Source organism: Cricetulus griseus, chromosome 3 (assembly GCF_003668045.3).
Source record: "Cricetulus griseus strain 17A/GY chromosome 3, alternate assembly CriGri-PICRH-1.0, whole genome shotgun sequence".
In the NCBI taxonomy this organism is placed as follows: Eukaryota; Metazoa; Chordata; class Mammalia; order Rodentia; family Cricetidae; genus Cricetulus; species Cricetulus griseus.
The window spans coordinates 57,376,893-57,394,062 of record NC_048596.1 but is presented as its reverse complement, the minus strand read 5'-3'; the positions used below and the strand labels follow the sequence as shown (position 1 = coordinate 57,394,062).

The 17,170-nt window shown below is 49.0% G+C and overlaps 1 protein-coding gene across 2 annotated transcripts in view; it reads left to right on the top strand.

Annotated features, from left to right (window-relative positions):
* Positions 1-5,340: 5,340 nt before the first annotated feature.
* Positions 5,341-17,170, top strand: part of Shank2 (SH3 and multiple ankyrin repeat domains 2) — a 443,211-nt gene continuing 431,381 nt past the window's right edge. For both annotated transcript variants that reach the window (XM_035442085.1, XM_035442084.1), the window contains exon 1: positions 5,341-5,900. The gene's annotated coding sequence lies outside the window, so the exon portion shown is untranslated. The remainder of the gene's footprint in view (positions 5,901-17,170) is intronic.

Here is a 17,170-nt window from a genome sequence, read left to right as displayed (position 1 = left end):
TGTTTATCACAGCAGCAGAAAGCTAACTAGAGACACATGGTGTCATTTCAGGTGGGTTAGGGCATTAAGGCAGCTGTAATTTATTTTTAAAAAGTTAACAGTTCTGTGTTACTATATGGTTTACTGGATATGTCTTCTCTTTATCATTTAACGGAAGTTATGATGGACTAAGCTCCCTCTTACAGTCTCTCCCTCCAACCCTCCCCACTTTCTTTCATGGTTCATTCTCCCTCCCCCTTCCTCAATCCTTTCCTTCCCCCTCTCCTTTCTTCTCTCCTCCCTTTCCCCGGCTTCCTCCCTTCATTTGCTGAGACCAGGGTGAACAGAGAGAGAACCAAGTGTCAGGTTCTGTGGAGGACCTGCAGATTATGAGTACAAGAGAGTCACAGGGTGGACACTGGAGGGAGAGAGGTCCAATCGATAGAGTACTTCAGCTTGGACTCAAAACCCTCCACATATGTGTCTCAGCTTTGTGTCCTTCCATACTTAATCTCAGGAATGGTTTTGTTTTTCTTTGTATTTCCAGATAATTATTGTTCGTGAGTAGACAAGCTGTCCTATCATATTTCCTGGGACTTTCCAACATGATACATCCCTGGATGGGAAGTTGGCTTCTTTATTTCCAATGCTGTGTTTCTTGATTAATGTTTCTTGTTTGAGTGCATTAGCTGATATTTTACATTAATTAATTAGTTAATTAATTAATGTGTTTGTGTGTGTGTGTGTGTGTGTGTGTGTGTGTGTGTGTGTGTGTGTGTGCGCGCGCGCGCGCGCTATAGAACAGAGCAAGTCCGAGGACAATTTGTGGAAGTCAGTTCTCTTTTTTCACCATGTGGGCTCAAGGAATAGAACTCAGGTCAGCAGGCTTGGTGACAAGCACCTTTCCCCACTGAGACCTCTGTGGCCCTTGGCCGGTGTTTTTGAGGTCTTGCAGTGTAAAGGCCTTGCACTTCTTGTTCCTGCATCAAATTCTACTGATATAGCATTTTATATCTAAACAAAAAGTGTGTTTTGGTGCAATTTAAACTGAATATTAAAATATCATCAAATGATATAGCTTGTGTTATAACAACTCCGTTTGGTCAGACACATTGCTTAATTTGTTTGCTGATATGTCAACACATATCTGAATAAGCCAGAGTCACATTGGATGGATTCTGTCTGAGAAGCCCTGTGGTACTCTGTCCATCCATCATTCACAGAGAGGTTTCACTTATTTAGTTTCTTGCCATGGAGGAGACACATGAACAAGGTACCCAATAAAAGTTTCTTGTGTGGGTCTCTGCTATCAGCAAGGAAGATGTCCTGGTAGCTTCTGCAGGCTGTTCCTCTGATTTAAGAGGCCTGGTGCACCTGCTTACATCCCACCGTGCTTCCACATTGATTGCAAGCTTCCCCTGGAGCACGGGCTCCTCGTTCTTTTTGTTGTTCATTTCAGATAGGGCTTCACCACTAGCTAATTCTGGTCTTGAACTTGTGATTCTTCTAATCCTACTTCCTGAGTACTGGGCTGCATCAACCTATCTGGTTGACTCCTACGTTCTTCAGGCTATGTCACTAACAGGAGGCAGGAAGATGAGAGCGAGTATACAGGGGTGGGGAGATGACCCTGCTTCTGTGCTAGAACCCATCAGGCCCTTTGTCTAGCCAGCCTACCCTCCTGCCCACTGTCCACATACCCTCCAGGAAGACTCTTTGGACAGGACTTGCTCCAGAACAAGCTCAGCTTCCTTCTACTGCTTAGTTTAGTTAACAGGTTCTGGGCTCCTGCGTGTAAAGTGTCTAGGAGGTGTTCTAGAACAAACACGAGGGAATGAACCCATGAAAAGTAAGTGGAAGTCACTAAATGTCTGTGTTAGGACACAGGTGGGCTGAGGGGTGGGGCACAGCTGCAGGGGAGGTGAGAGATTCCAAGCTAGAAGCTGAGAGAGGAATGCATTTCCAAATGTGTGACTCTGGGGAACATGAAGGGAGTGGAACTTTTTGTACAGTGGAACCAAGTTTAGAATGTTGCAGAAGTACAGGACATCTGACAGGGACCAGGAAGGGAGATGTGTGCTGCTGAAGCTGTTGCTTTTGCCTGGGCATCCCTGCCTTCAGTTCTGCATACCACCGGACTTGCCTGTACCCATCCCTATATCTCATCCATCCTCAGCCTTCAGTGTTTCTCCCGCTAACCAAAGGACTATCCCCCTGCCCCCAGGCAGCCTGCAGACATCCTGCTCCCACAGTCTGAAACCCCAAGTCAGGGCTTCTCCAGGAGCTGTTGAGTGCAGTGAGCATTGGGCTAATGTTAGTCACAACATATTGACAATGGTTTTCCCAGGGCCAAAAAGGTGGTTTTGCCTGGAATCTCCACAGGATGTCTTTGCTTCTAGTTTTCTGTATGCCTCCCTTTCAGAGAAATCCTAACATGAGGGATATGAGTATTCGGATGGCCGGATGCCTGCTCTAGGGATTGCAAGAAAAAAAAAATAACCCATTATCAGATAGGAGGAAGGGTCTCTTTCTGCAAGGTCATCTAGTCCTTTCTTTTCTATCATTGCATGTGCAGCCAGCATGCAGAACCAAACCAGGGGCTCAGAAACTCAGCAGCACAAAGGGCAATGCCCCCTTTCCTACACTGAAGGAAAACAAACGAACACAAAACAAAAAACAAGGCTCTGGGTGATGTGTGCAGTTTCGCAGACCCACCAGAAATAAGAATACCTGAAGAGGTCCTGACTCAGATACGTGGCAGTCTAGGGACCTTTGAAAGCTCACAGTAGGCTTAGAGGGTGAGACGTGTGTGTGTGTGTGTGTGTGTGTGTGTGTGTGTGTGTGTGTGTGTGTGTGTGTGTCTGAGATACCACCTCAGGCTCTTGCTGGTGTTTCCCCATCCTAGATCTTTCCATGTGAGGAATTAGACTCAAAGTTGTGGCTTGAGCTGAGGACAAGGCTGCACTGGATACAGGGACACAAAGAAACTGGGGCACAGGCAGGATCCTGTCCTTAAAATGCCAAACTGAAGGCTCCAAGCAGCAAGCAGAGCAAGGTATGTATATGGGGTGGGCAGTGGGGTGTGGGCATGGGTGAGTCAAAGCACATACTGGGGCAATGGGCTGGTGGAAGCTGGAGTCCCAAAGAGAAGCTTTTATTGAACGTAACAATGGTGTTGGCACTTGAGCCTTCCATGGGGATGATAGAAAGTTCAAGGCTGTTTTCTGTCCCATTGCTTCCCTTATTGTTTGCAGCACAGGCTGCAGGATTGAGGCTTGGGGACAGGCAGCCACTTGGGGAGTTCTGGCAGAAGCAGGGTGTCTTGGCATGCATCTTCCAGCTGGGATCCTGGGGCCAACAATCCATTTTTCATTTCTGTGACATGCACTCTCTGGGGTCAAGATTGGTGGAATTAGTGGGAGGTGGAGCCAGGGGAGGGACAATTGCTTGTAAGGAACCCAAAGACTATCATAGAAATCAGCCTGTGGGATCCAGCCAGGGCTTCTTTTCTTTCTGAGGGATTACTAGTGGATTCCTGCTTTCTTCATTCAACGAATATGTTATCAGCTTTTATGTCTAAGGAAGCAGAGGAGGACTGGAATTTGCAGCTGGCAGCTCTCCCCAGGAGGTACCACATTACTACACGTGTGTCCTGAAATAGGCCCCACACAACTTTTTTTTTTTTTAAACTCAAGTGCTTAAAGACTTCTTTGAAATGTGGGCCAATTATTCAAGGAGAAAAAAAAAGAAAGTAGATCAAATATTTAACTTTGCTCTTGGTATGTTGAACTCACCAGTCCACGGGAATCTCTCAGGCGTATCCTACAAACTGGTTTCATTTGTGTCTCCATTCTTTCTGAGGGGATGCAGATTGGGACCTGCCTAATGTCATGGTTCTGAATCACAGCCTGGGCCCGCAAGCTGGGTCTCTGTCTTCACCCTGAGTATCTTTGAACTGTGGATTTCCGGACAATAAACTCCTTTTCCAAAATGTTGAAAACCACAGATCCCTCTCCCCCAATAAATAGCTTGCCCAGAGACACATAGCTTGTGCAGGATGGAGAGCTGTCAGTAAATTATTAAGGTCTTTGGAGATTATTAGCCATGGTCCCTCCAGCAGATTGGGCATGTTGCCATGGCGCGGAGCTGGGGAGGTCTGGGGCTCCCTCTGGGTTGAAGCCTGCCACCACGGATAATAAAATCCCTGGGTGTCTCCAGAGAGTTTCACCTGTAGGATTCTGGCAGTTGTCTCTCCTTCCCTACCAGCTCCGCCCGGTCTCCTCCCCTGGGCGGAAGGTGCCTGAGCCCTGGCGGCCTGGGAGACAGACGCAGGCGTGTTACCCAGGTACAAAGTTTTCAAGCGCGCTGCTAACGTTTTTCCCAGCAGTGGGCCTCGGTTTCCCAATCCTATTAACATGCTCCGGATGGAGCGGGTTGAGGTCGGGATAATCTTGCGGAAAGGGGTTGGGCTCTACCATCCAGAGAGACTTACTGGTCTGGGAGGGGGTGGCGCTCGAGCCACGCAGCCCGGGGCGGGGCGCCCGGCGTTTCCCTGGGTTGCTACAACAGACCCCGTTACGGCGGCCACGGTGAGAGACCCGGACAGGTGCGGCAGGGGCGGGTCGCCCGCGTGAGAACCCCTCCCCTACGCTGCCAGCGCCCGGGGTCGTTTTACGCCCGGGAGCCCCAGGTCGCCCGCGGCGCAGGACGGGGCGGGGCTGCGCTCTGCACCCCGAAACCTCCCGCCCCGCTAGGCGCGGCGCGGCGCCGCTTGGTCCTCCGGGGCCGAGCCGGGTTCGCGATCTCAATTCCTCCCCAGGGCTTGGACCCGCCCCCAACGCGGGAGCCAGGTGAGACACTCGGGCAGGGAAGGATAGTGGGTGGCCCTTGCGTACCTAACCCAGCTCTTGAGGCATGTGTGTGCCTCTGCATTCCAGAAGCAACGGCGACCGGGTCAGCGCGGTCCAGTACCCATAGAGGCTGAGGATGAAAGCTGGGAAAGAGGGATGCGTGCATGCAGGTGGGGCTCATGTCTCTTAGGGGACACCCCTCCCCCAAGACCCCATCCCGGCAGGGGCCAAGAGCCGTGGAAGCGACTTCAGTGCAGAGCTCAGTAGTTCTTTGTCCCCTGAGTCTGTGAACCTCTGCTTCTTCCAGCGCTTCTGACTCTTTTATTGGGTCAGCGCAGGTGGATCAGCCTCTGTTCCATGCCCGGGATCTCCTATCCTGGGGACGTGGGCCAGCAAAGCCCAGAAGAGGAGCTGCCTCAGGGCCGCCAGGGGGCGCGCTGGGTGGGGACCCGCGCCCTGCTCTCTGTCCCTTGAGACTCTTGCACTCTCAGATTCTGCCTAGTCGCTGGCTTTGCGCACGATTGCCGCGGCAGCAGCTGGCTCCAGGAGGTCGGGGGTCGCACGGAGCCCCCGCCGGGTGCCCAGTCCCTGCCCGCCACACTCCCTAGTAAGGGTGTGGGGACCCGGCGGGCGCAGGAGAGCGGCCCCCGCCTCAGTCCGCCGCTGCCCGTGAATTATGCAGGAAGCTGGCACCGGTGTTCGAGTTGCTCAAGTTTCCCTGGCAACTTTCGCCCGGGCATCCCTCCTCCGGCGCAGCGGGCAGCTCCTCCCGCACTCCCGGAGCCCCAGGCGCCTTTCCTGGCCTCGCAGCCCTGGGTACTCGGTTTCTGGGAGGGTTCTGGAAGACACAGACCCAGACCACGCCCTTGCCCCCTGGACTGGGGACTCAGAGGAAGCCAAGGTGCGACCCACGTGACATCACCTGGTAAACTTCGTTTTGGGTGAAGAGGGTGCATGCAGGACCTGTGCGTGCAGGACTTCGTTGCCAGGATGCTGGGGTCGTGCGGGACTTCGCCTCCGGTGTCCAGGGGTGTGGGGCATCCGTTGGACCACATCGCTGGGGTGTGTAGGGTGAGTCGCCTTAACTCTCTGACTGGTGGTAGACGGCTAGGCTAGGGTATCCAGTGAAACTTGTCTTCCTAAAGAGTATCAGGGTTGCCTTGAAAAGTGCAGCTGGAGTGCCAAGGGGGTGGCACCTCTTCACCCATTTGCAGAAAGTGCAAGGGGTTGCACATGAAACACTCTAAGTTGTTAGGCTCCAAGTGGGTGGGATGCTGCGAGGTTCTGGGGCTTGGCGGGCGGGCGGGGGGCGGCGACCAGTGGGCGAGAGGCTTATTCTAGATACTAATTTTTGATGACTGAACTTTTAAAGGGGATGGGGGCTGTTCCATCTGAGAAGATACCTTGGGTCCACCGGTGTGGGGCTATCAGGGGGCCTCCCCAGTGGCGTACAGATAGCTCGCAAGCGTTCCTGTAAACTTTCAGAGGACATCTGAAAATAGTGGTTTCTGCGCAGAAATTCAAGGTAGTAAATTAGGTAGGTATGTGACCTCTTTTTGGAACTGAAGTTTGAACGTTAATGAGGTCAACCAGCTAATTAAGCTGAGCTTTAGCATGAAGAGATAATTTTGGAAGTTTGGGGTGGAGAATGGTTTGTGACCTCTAACTGGGATTAAACCCTGGACCTTGGTGACTTGGCTAGGGGAGGTTCAGCATGTGTGTCTCCAGATGCAGGCTCAGCCTTGACCTAGGTTCCACTTCAGGGCTGGCACCCTGTAGGCTGGTAGTGTGTGGCATGTCCACAAGGGCTCCTGGAGGTGCCTTGATTGGAAACATTCCAGCCACATGTAGGTGACACCAGGATGAGTCTGGTAGAGACTGGAACCTTCCATTGCTGCAGTTGAAGTGAGCCAAGAAAGGTCGTGGACACTGATGAATGGAGGAAAGTAGTGGTAGCCTTGAAAGGAGGGTGGAACCCAGGGTTACCTACCCTTAAGTGGGTAAGAAGAATAAAGCTGGCTTCATAGTGGCTGGAAGTCACAGCCCCCAGGGGTGAAGTGTTTTCAAGGAAATGGAACCCATTGTTTGTACCAGGAATTTTTCCAAGGAGGAACTGGGCATCTGTGGGCCCCTGTGTCAGGAGGCTGGAGTGCAACTGAAGGTGGCTCCCAGGGATCCTGCCCACAGTCTTGGTGAACTGGGGCAGATGGAGAATCTTTGCCTAGTATCTCAAGTGTCTTCCTTGTTTGTAGTCCAAGCCACTCATCGATTTCTTTAACCCACCTCAAGGTTGCACGCACAGCTATGATTATGGGAAAAAACTACTTGGTCCAGGCCTGGGGATTGGGTCATTTGAGTGGGGCACTGAGGTATGAGGAATTTCAGCCAGACCCTGTGAAGGAGTTGGGGATAGCATAAAGTTTTATTTTCCCTCATGAGGAAGAAAGTGTGACAGAAGAGCATGCTGGGAGTTGTCTGATCCAAAGGAAAACAGCCCCAGGGAGGGAGCCTTATAGAAAGCCAGGTCTATGACAGAATGTGCTTTGTTTTTGAAATCCTTAAGAGTCCCAAATGATAGGGTACTAGAGCCTACAGGCTCCAGGGAGTTATGGGGGCTTGTCCAAAATGGCTACATATGGGATGGAACTGCTGTGAGGGCCGAGGAACCCGGCAGATGTCATGGATCTCCAAATAAGGCTGTGTCCTTCCTGATGACCCCTTTCTTGAAGCAACAGGACTTGCAGCCTCAATGGTTCCTTAGGATGGCAGGGAGGTCTGGCCATAGCAGCCTGTTTAAATGGGCATTTCAATCTCATCAAGAGCCTCACCCATGCCTATGACTCCCCCGCCCCCCTAGATAACATTGAGGGGGCTCATGCACATGACCCCAAATCTCTTGCTAATGCCGTGACCCTCTTGGTCAGGACAGAAGTGGGGATTCTATACAGGCCTGTCTTTTTTCTACTTGGAGCCCCTGAACTCATCACCTGGGCACTGGCATGCGGACGTGGGGAGAATGTTAAGATATGGGCTGGGAGCCTGGAATTCCTTCCCTCCTAAGCTTGTGACCTTTAGGGGTACAGAAGCTAACCAGACCACCCCAAAGAGAGACCTGCCACCTTCTGTGGGGCAGAGATGAGTTGCACATGTTTGGCCCTGTTTTCTCTGTATTTCATTAAAACAAGCTGAACAGATCTTATCTGGGGGTCTGCTGCTGTGTGTCAGACCTAAGCTGGATGAAGGTTGCTACTCTTGGGGCTTCTAGGCTGGTGGGGATAGAGGATGGTTACATGTGGCTATTGGGTGCTGTAGAGCACAGAGAGGCCCCTGATTGCCATGAGATGGGTGGTACAAAACTACCTAGAAGAATGGGATGATTCCTTTCTCTGGATTGGGCAGGGCCTTTGTACAGCTGATGATGACCGTACAAGTCACCTAGACCCTGGGTGGACAGTGGCACTCAGCAGCTGCAAAGTGGACAGAATAAGCTGTTCTGCACAGTGTCCTTTCCTAGGCGTCTTTATTATGCTTTTGCTGTTCTAATGTCCCAGAGCCCCTGGGGAGGAGAGAGGGTGGGCTGACTTCTGTTCCACTTTACAGGCCAGTAGCCTGAAGCTCTGGAGTGGTGTTGCTTGCCCCTGGTTCCCACATGTAGTGAATGAGGACCCTCAATTGTACCTTGGGCAGCCCCAGGGAGTTCAGCCCACATTCCCACACCCTACCAGAGCTAAACACACATCACCCAGCAGGAAGTGCCACCAGAATGTGGCAGAAAATTAGTTGTCTTGTTCCCGTGGTGTGAAATTGAGTTAGTGGGCGAAAGCCAAAGTTTCTGAGCAGGATATGCATTTTTATAATTGTTGAAAGCAGCTTCTCGGAGCTATTTGACATGGCTCACAGGGTCCACTCTGGGCTCTGGTGGGAACACTGAGGTTGTCTGGGTAACAGGTTGCCTCTGATGGGAGCCTTCCTCCTGATCAAGGGGATGTCCTACTCTTAACCAGGAAAGGGCATGACATGTCCCTTCTGGTACCCAGAGCATACTCAGAGTCAGCAACCTGGATCTTTCTGATGCTGGTCCTGGTGACAGGCCAGCTGCAGTACACAACATTTCTTGAGATTAAGCTCTTAAAAGCCTTCCAGAGAAGTGGGGTCCGTGGTTTGTGGCAGTAAGCAGAGGGTTTTCTGATTGGCTGCCAGATGTCTCCTTGGAGCAGAGAACTAGTGCAGTGGATGGGAATGTTGTCTAGAAACCATAGCACTTGGGTGTGCTTGCCCCACCCAGGCTCTGGGCTCATTTGGGGTCCTGGGGTTGACAGGCACAGACTCCCAGGCTGGACCTGTGGATTCCACATGATGGACTGCAGGGGTGCTGGGTCTGTGGATTCCAGATGGGCTGCAGGGGTCCTGGAGGGCTTCTACCCCCTTTCTGCTGCTGAATACCCTGGGGTTCTGTCTATAGGAGTTCCATGAATCTCCTTCAAGAAACTTCAAGTTTTTAGTGGGGAAGACGGTTGGAGCAAGTCCCGAGATACTCAGTTTAGAAAGCCTCCAACTGGGAGACCTGCCTCCCCTCCCCCATGTATCCATTAAGGATATAATTTTGCACACTTACAGTGGCACTGCTGGGCTGGGGCCAGGTCTCTCTAAAAAGCATTTCCCCCCCTCATCTCTTTTCCTCTTTAAAAGCATCACTTTTAAACCTATATTATTTTGTCTACCCATTTCCCCACTATTTTCTTTTGAGACGTTCCTATACCTGGTAAAGCTAGAGCAAATCACATAGTAAATCTGTTATTCCCTTCTCACATTCTGCTGCTAACCTTTGGTTAGACTTCTCGCACATTTGTGAGAGTTGATCTAAATCTTCATAGGTTTACAAGTTTTAATCGGATGCCAGTTTGTGTTTGGTATTGTGGTTATTATGTTTAGGAATGATTGTTGGCTAACTCTTTTATAGCACCTGAGCAGTATAAACTACCATAGACCCCCATGGCTCAATTCTCACTCCACTAAGATAAATGGATGAGTTTTTTGTTTGTTTGTTTACCAAATTGCTTTTATTTCACTTTTTAAATTTAAATTAAAATAATCTTATTTTACATAACAATTCAATTTCCCTCACCCTCCCATTCTCCCACTCCCTGCCCCTATCCACTCCTCTGAGAGGGTGAGGCCTCCCATGGGGAATCGTCAAACTCTGTCACATCATTTGGGGCAGAACTGAGGCCCTTCTCCTTCTATCTAGGCTGAACAAGGTATCCCTCCATAGGGAATAGGCTCCAAAAAGCCTGTTCATGCACTAGGGATAAATACTGGTTCCACTGCCAGCAGCCCCATAGACTACCCAAGCCCTCCAGCTGACACCCACATTCAGGGGGCCCAGTTCAGTCTTACACAGGTTCTCCAGCTGTTAGTCTGGAGTTAGTAAGCTCTCACATGCTCAGGTCAGCTGTTTCTGTGGGTTTCCCCAACATGGTCTTGATGCCTTTGCTCATCACTCGTATCTCTCTACAACTGGAGTCCAGGAGTTTGGTTCAGTGGTTAGCTGTGATTTTCTGCTTCTGCTTTCATCAGCTACTGGATGAAGGCACTAGGATGGCTTTTAAGGTAGTCATCAATCTCATCATAGGGGAAGGTCATTTAATGTCCTCTCTCCACTATTGCTTAGATTCTTAGTTGGGGTCAAATGGATGAGTTTTATAGAGCTCTTGGTGTTCCTTAAAAATTTGGAGAGTGCTGGGGATTTGTACTTAGGTCCTTGATGGTGCTGAGCAAGTGTTTTCACTGATCCATGTCCCTAGCCACTCACTCTGGGATTCTAGGTGGGTGCCCTCCCACTGAGCCACATACTGACACCCTCACTAAGGATTTCTAGGCAGGTGTCCTCCAACTGAACCACACCCTCATTCCCTCACTGGGAGATTCTAGACAGGTGCGCAACCGCTGAGCCATGCCCCAGCCCCTCACTGGGGATTATAGGCAATCACTCTTCCATGGAGCCATGTCCCCAGCTCTTTTCCCTTTATTCTTCACGTGCCTATTTCCTCCCAAGAATTTTCATCTAATGTAATATGTTTTGTGCTCCTGGGTCTTTTATTAATTAACTTAACAAATCCTCAGCAAGAAAAAAAGCATATAAATGGATGTTTTAAACATTCCCTGTGACCTTGGTCACAGTCTGTAAAAGTCACTTGTAGATTGAGATAGCAGGACAGTGTCTGCTGATCATGGTGGACCAGGTGCAGTAAAGACATGGCAGACACTTAGACATGGAGAGGGAAGACGTGTGAGTAGAGATATACTCTCCTGAGAAGATTGTGGGCAGCTCGGTGTTTGGGTGAGAGCCATCACTGAAAGCCCTTTGGTGTCCAGAGGTCACTACCTAGGTGTGACCCTTCTGCAGTGGGTCTTTCATTTGTAAGATAGTGGGGCCCTTTGGGAAAGGCTTATGGGAAAGAGCTACCCCAAAGGCCTTTCTCTACATAAGCTGTTTCTGGAAGGACTTGTGTCCACATAGACTGGAAGTCACCATCTAAATTTCCAAGATTAAAAAAAAATGCACAGCTGTGTGTGTGTGTGTGTGTGTGTGTGTGTGTGTGTGTGTGTGTGTGTATGCATGTGTGGATATGAGTGTGGAGATCAGAGGTCATTCTCATGTATCATCCTCAGGAACACTGTCCATCTGTCCATCTCTTTTGAGTCAGGATCTTCATTGGCCTGGAACTCACCAAAGGGGCTAGGCTGTGTGGTCACTGAGTTCCAGGAATCCTCCTGTCTGTGCCTCCCTAGTGCTGGGATTACACAATACCCCATTCATCTTACCATGACTTTTGGGGGATCGAACTCAGGGTCTCATCCTTGTAAGTACTTTACAGGCTGAGACATCGTCCTAGCCCCCAAGTTGGCAAAATGCATTTTACCTGCATGAAGGTTCATCTAGGTAAGGTGATACGATACCTAGGTAAAGGCAGTGACAGAGTGTCTAATTAGTGAGCTTTGCACATGCCTGGCTCTTGGCCTGGAGTTCATTGCTGCCTTGGGGATTTGAAGGTATTCTGCTCCCAACTTTGCAGGGTTGACTAATAGCCATAATTCTGGACACAGAGCTGGTACTTTTGCTGTCTAGCCTGACAGGTAGCATGTGAGCTTGGAGCCTTAGCTTTGTGGGAAGTCCAACCCATGGTCACTTTTGTGGGGAGAGGGCTGCTCCAAGAGGAGCACAGGGGGCTGACCCAGTGATTCCTCAGAGGACACAAGACTCTAATTAGGGGTTCTCTACCTCAATAGCAAACACCATTCTTCCTTTAGCTGCGGCAGATTATTCTGTGTGTCATCACTACCCCTCCCCCAATGCCTCCTCAAGTCCAAGCAGTGGGGCCTGGCAAACTATCAGGATCTGCTCCGTCTATTTTCTGTACCTGGCATCCCCATGTAAGTGAGCCCAGTAAACTCATTGGTTCCTTGGGGGTGAACTTGTGTGAACTTGAACTTTGGTTTGTCATTAGAACCTTAAGAGGGTAGACATTGTTCGCATCTTCCCCTAAGGAGGAATTTAAACAGCACCTTCCCTCAGAGGCCTTGGAAACCCAGCAGCTGGATACTCTGGGCCTGAGAGTGACAGGTTTCCCCACAGAAGGCACAGACCTTATGCAACTCAGGTTGGCATTTTCAGGATGTTTACTGAAGCTGAGTGAAGGAGGGCATGGGGGTGAGTGGCTGTAGGTAAATAGTGAATTTTCTACTGAAAATAAACAGAGCCCATATGCATCTGAGAGGAACATTCCTGAAGGCCTAGCAAGGCCAGGGTTTGCTGTTAATAATTCTCTACACACAAGGACAAATGTCTCACTCCTGTTTCTGGAGCTCCTTGAGGGGAGAGGTGGGAAGCCCACCAATTTCTGGAATTCAGGGACAGCCCATTGCCAAAGCAACATAAAACACCACCTCTTGTTTGTTCTGAGTCTTTGGGGGCCCTGGTGGGGCAGGTGTCAGTCTCCTTGCTCTCAGTGGCTTATGCTGGGTGGCTGCAGGTTTTCTGCCTGGCCGGGCCTGTACCCTCCTCTTGTCTGTTCTGGTCCTTTTGAGATGGCCTGTTTTTGACAAGGTTTGTGGGATGTAGGAGAGTTTAGGTGAAGGGGTTGAGATGTGTGTTTCAAGGTACCAGGACCACTCAACCCTGAGGCTGCAACACATATGATGGCTTCCAGTCTGACTTCAGTAACAGGAAGAGAGCTTCCTGTGGATTCAGCTTTACCCTTAGCTCAGCTTGGGCAGGGGTAGCTATGTTAGTTAATTACCTCACTGTTGTGACAAACACCTGACAAAGTAACTTAAGACAGAAAGACTTTATTCTGGATCGTAGTCTGAGGATGCAGGCCACCCCGGCACGGAAATCATGGTGGCAGGAGTGTGAGGCAGCTGGCCATGTGGCATCCACAGTTAGGAAACAGACAGATGAACACTAATGCTCACCTTCCTCAGTTTTCTTCAGTGTAGGACCCAAGCCCGAGGAATGGTACCGCTCATACTCAGGGTGGGTCCTCCCATCTCTGTTAACTGTGAAATTCTCTCACAGGCATGCTCGGTGATTCTCGATCCCATCAAACCGACAATATTAGCCATCACGGACCTGGTTTCATGGGTGCTGCCCTCCCCCACCTGCTCTTAAGGGCAGACAGGGTCATCTCAGGAGTGAGGAAAGAACAAGAATGGGAAGGGCCTGGGAAGAGTGGAATGTGAGCCTGCAATGCACCAATGCTCAAACCTGGATATGGGTTAGGGGAGGTAAATCTTGAATCCGTCCATAGGGGCTGTTGGTGTGATGGGTGATTGGTGATTGTCTTCTCTTTTGAAGAGATTTTGATTTTATTTATGTGTGTGTGTGTGTGTGTGTGTGTGTGTGTGTGTGTGTGTGTGTGTGTGTGTACCTGTGGAGGTCAGAAGAGGGCATCAGATCTCCTGGAGCTATAGTCACAGGTGGTCATGAGCCATCTGATGTGGGTGTTGGGAACCAAACTTGGGTCCTCTGTAAGAGCAGCAAGTGTTTGTAAGTGCTGAGCCATGTCTCAAGCCTATGACTTTCTTCTTAGATTTATTTACTTTATTTTATATGATGAGCACTTGTATGCATGTATGTATTTGTACCATGTGTGTGCCTGGGGAGGATATAAGAGGTCATCAGGTCCCCTGGAACTAGAGTTATGGATTGTTGTGAGTCACCATGTGGGTGCTGGGAACTGAATCCTGGTCTTCTGGAAGAGTAGCAAGTGCTCTTAACTGCTGAGTCATCTCTCTGGCCCTGGGACTTTCTTCTCAAAGGCATAACCATATTTAAATTCTGTGCTCACATACTTATATATGACTGAGGCTTATGTAAAATATCTAACCACAGTTTACTTAAGCTGGTATATTAGGTTGCAGTTAACACTTTAACTTCTCTCTGACTTGATTTTCGATCATTGTCACAATTTATGTTTCCTACTGTGCACCCTTTAGTCATCTTTTGGCCTTTTAATGCTCATCTTATAATTAGACATGACTCCCCCCTCCACTAAATCACTGCAGAGTTTTGCACTAGCCTCTGTTACCCAACCTGTGATTCTCATTCTTTGTGTTGTGATGTTGGCTTTTAGTTTCCTTTCAGCTTAGAGAACTCCATTTAGCCTTCTTTAAGTCAGTGGTAAAACCCTACACAAGCTTTTGCTTTATGGGGAAAGTCTTTGTCTCCTTTTCACTTGTGAAGGACAGTTTTGGTGGGTATAGTTGGTGAAAATCTAGTTATTCGTTTGAGCGTTCCTTTGTCTGTAAGGAGTCACTTTTGTCTTCTACCTTCAAAACTCTCTCCAAGTGTTTGATTTTGACCAAAGACCTTAAAAGAAGTCATGGCCCAAACCAACCCTAAGAAACTAAAAAGAACACAGAAGAAAATAGCCCCAAAGAAATCACATGGAGGCTCATTGCAATCAAACTGAGTTTGTGTGTTCTAGCATGATCAAAGATAAATCATTTCATAAGGATAAGAAGCTATGCAGTATAGGCAGAAGTTTCCTGTCTCGGAGCTGCTTGTTTCCAAATACCTGACAGCCGCTTCCCAAATTACCACATAGAGGCTTAATATTACATATAAATGCTTGACCAATACCTCAGGCTTATTATTAACTAGCTCTTACATTTTAAGTTAACAAATATTCCTTATTTACACTCTGCCACATTGTTGGTACCTTTTCTCAGTACAGCATGCTCATTTTACTCTCTCTGTGTCTGGCCAGCATCTCCTGTCTCCACCCTTTCTTTCCCATCATCCTTAGTTTGGTCGTTCCACCTGTACTTCCTGCCTGGCTGCTGGCCAATCAGCATTTTATTAAACTAATTCAAATGACAAATCTCCCATCCAAGTACTAACCAGGCTTGACCTTGCTTAGCTTCCGAGATCTGGCTCGTTCAGGGTGGTATGGCTGTAGACTAAGTGACAAATCTCTACAGCATACAAGAGGATTATTCTACAGCAAGACAGTTTCATTAATAGCACTGGAAGCAGTAAAGTTGTTTTTGGATATCTGCCAGGGAATTGCCATTTGGAAGGACCTGCAGGACAAAGACAGTGTTGATGGAAGATAGTCACTGGGAAGCTAATGGAAGACAGAGCTTCCTATGGTGCTTGGGGCATGGGTAGAGGAGCTTCCTTTTAGACTGACTGTGGAATGGACAGAAGGGAACCATAGAGAGAGTTCCTTGAGGCCTTGTCTCTGTAGCCTCCCACACATGGCCTTCTGTCACTCCTGTTCTGTAGCCTGTCCCCCGGAAAGGAAAAAGAGCATCACTATTTTTTCCTGTAAGATGGGAGACCAGATGTGCCAAGATTAGTCTTGGGAAGACACAGGTGGGACCAGCTATCTCAGAGGCTTCACCCAAGTGATTGATGATGAGGCCCTGGTGATAGTGTGGTTATGAACAACTAAGTGTGGCTTGTGGGTTCTTTGAGATTTCCCTCTTCTGGCTTTGGTCATAGCCTACTTTGTTCTTCTGCTGGGTCTGGATTGAGCACACCCTGGACAACTGTTGGAAATGGGCATGGAAAAATGTAAGGTTGTCTGTAGAGGGATGAGGAGAGGAATGTGGGGGAAAGGTGTGGAATACAGAAAAAAAATTGCAGGCTGATTGCTGTCACCCCAAGTGAGGGAGGCACATAAAGTGAGGACAAGGGAATCTCACTGGGCAGGCGCCTCCATAGAGGAGGAAGCACTCCAGCTTAGTTGAGTGTCTTCAGGAGATCCAGGGTAATCCTTGGGAATACCTGAGTGCTGATAATTTTAGAGTTGATGTCATGGCTGAAGCCAGCACATTCCCTGTCCACACACCTTTCTAAGGACACTGGTCATGTACACTGAGCACAATGGGCATGAGTGGTAACAGCATCCTGTGGGAATGGATGTTTGTTGAGTGAATAAGTCTGTTCACAGTGACACAAGAAACCTCGTTCTACAGCTACAGAAGATCTGCTCCATGCCTGACTCTGTGTGTTTTGTCATTTGGTTACCACCAGCCACTGTAGAAATTAGGATTCTGGAACTTTCTATGTCCTATCAGGGATCTTGGTAATGCAGTAACAGGGGGTATGGCACAGTGGGTGTGTGAGCCTCAAGTCTGCCTTACTAAGTCTATTTACAGTTTCTGTGGTAGATGAAGTTTATCCCAGGTTGGATTCTTCGAAGCTTGTTGCCAAGCCAGGCTCTTCTGGGTGTTGTATGTCCTTCCGTTGTATGTCCTTCCAGACCAGCCTTTTCTCACCTCTGTGCTTACTGGGATAGATGCTCCAGTTGATTGCAGCAGCTCTAGGAAAGGCCTTGCACTGCCTGGGACACTGACCTCCATCCTTTGTATGTCCTGCTCTTCTTCCTCCATCTGGGTAAAGGCCACTGAGCCATCTCTCTGTCTCCTAGAGTTTAATTTTAAAATGTGATGATAAATACCGCTGTTTTCTTAATTTCACTTTCAAATTGTATAGAGATAGAATTAAGGAATGGGAAGAAGGGTGGCTCAGTGGTTAAGAGCACTGGCTGCTCTCGCAGGGGACCCATGATTGGTTCCTAGCACTTATATAGTGACTCACAACTGTCTTGTATAACTCCAATTTCAGGGCAGCTATCTCCCTCTTCTAGTCTCCAAGGACACCACACACATGTGCTACACAGACATTCAGACACACACCCAGACACATAAAATAAAGATAAATAGATCTTAAAGAAAAAGAATAAAGACTCTGGGGCTCAGTGGCAGAGGGCTTGCCTAACAAGCTCCAGGCTCCAGGCTCCACACTCACTCACTGCCTTAGATATGCA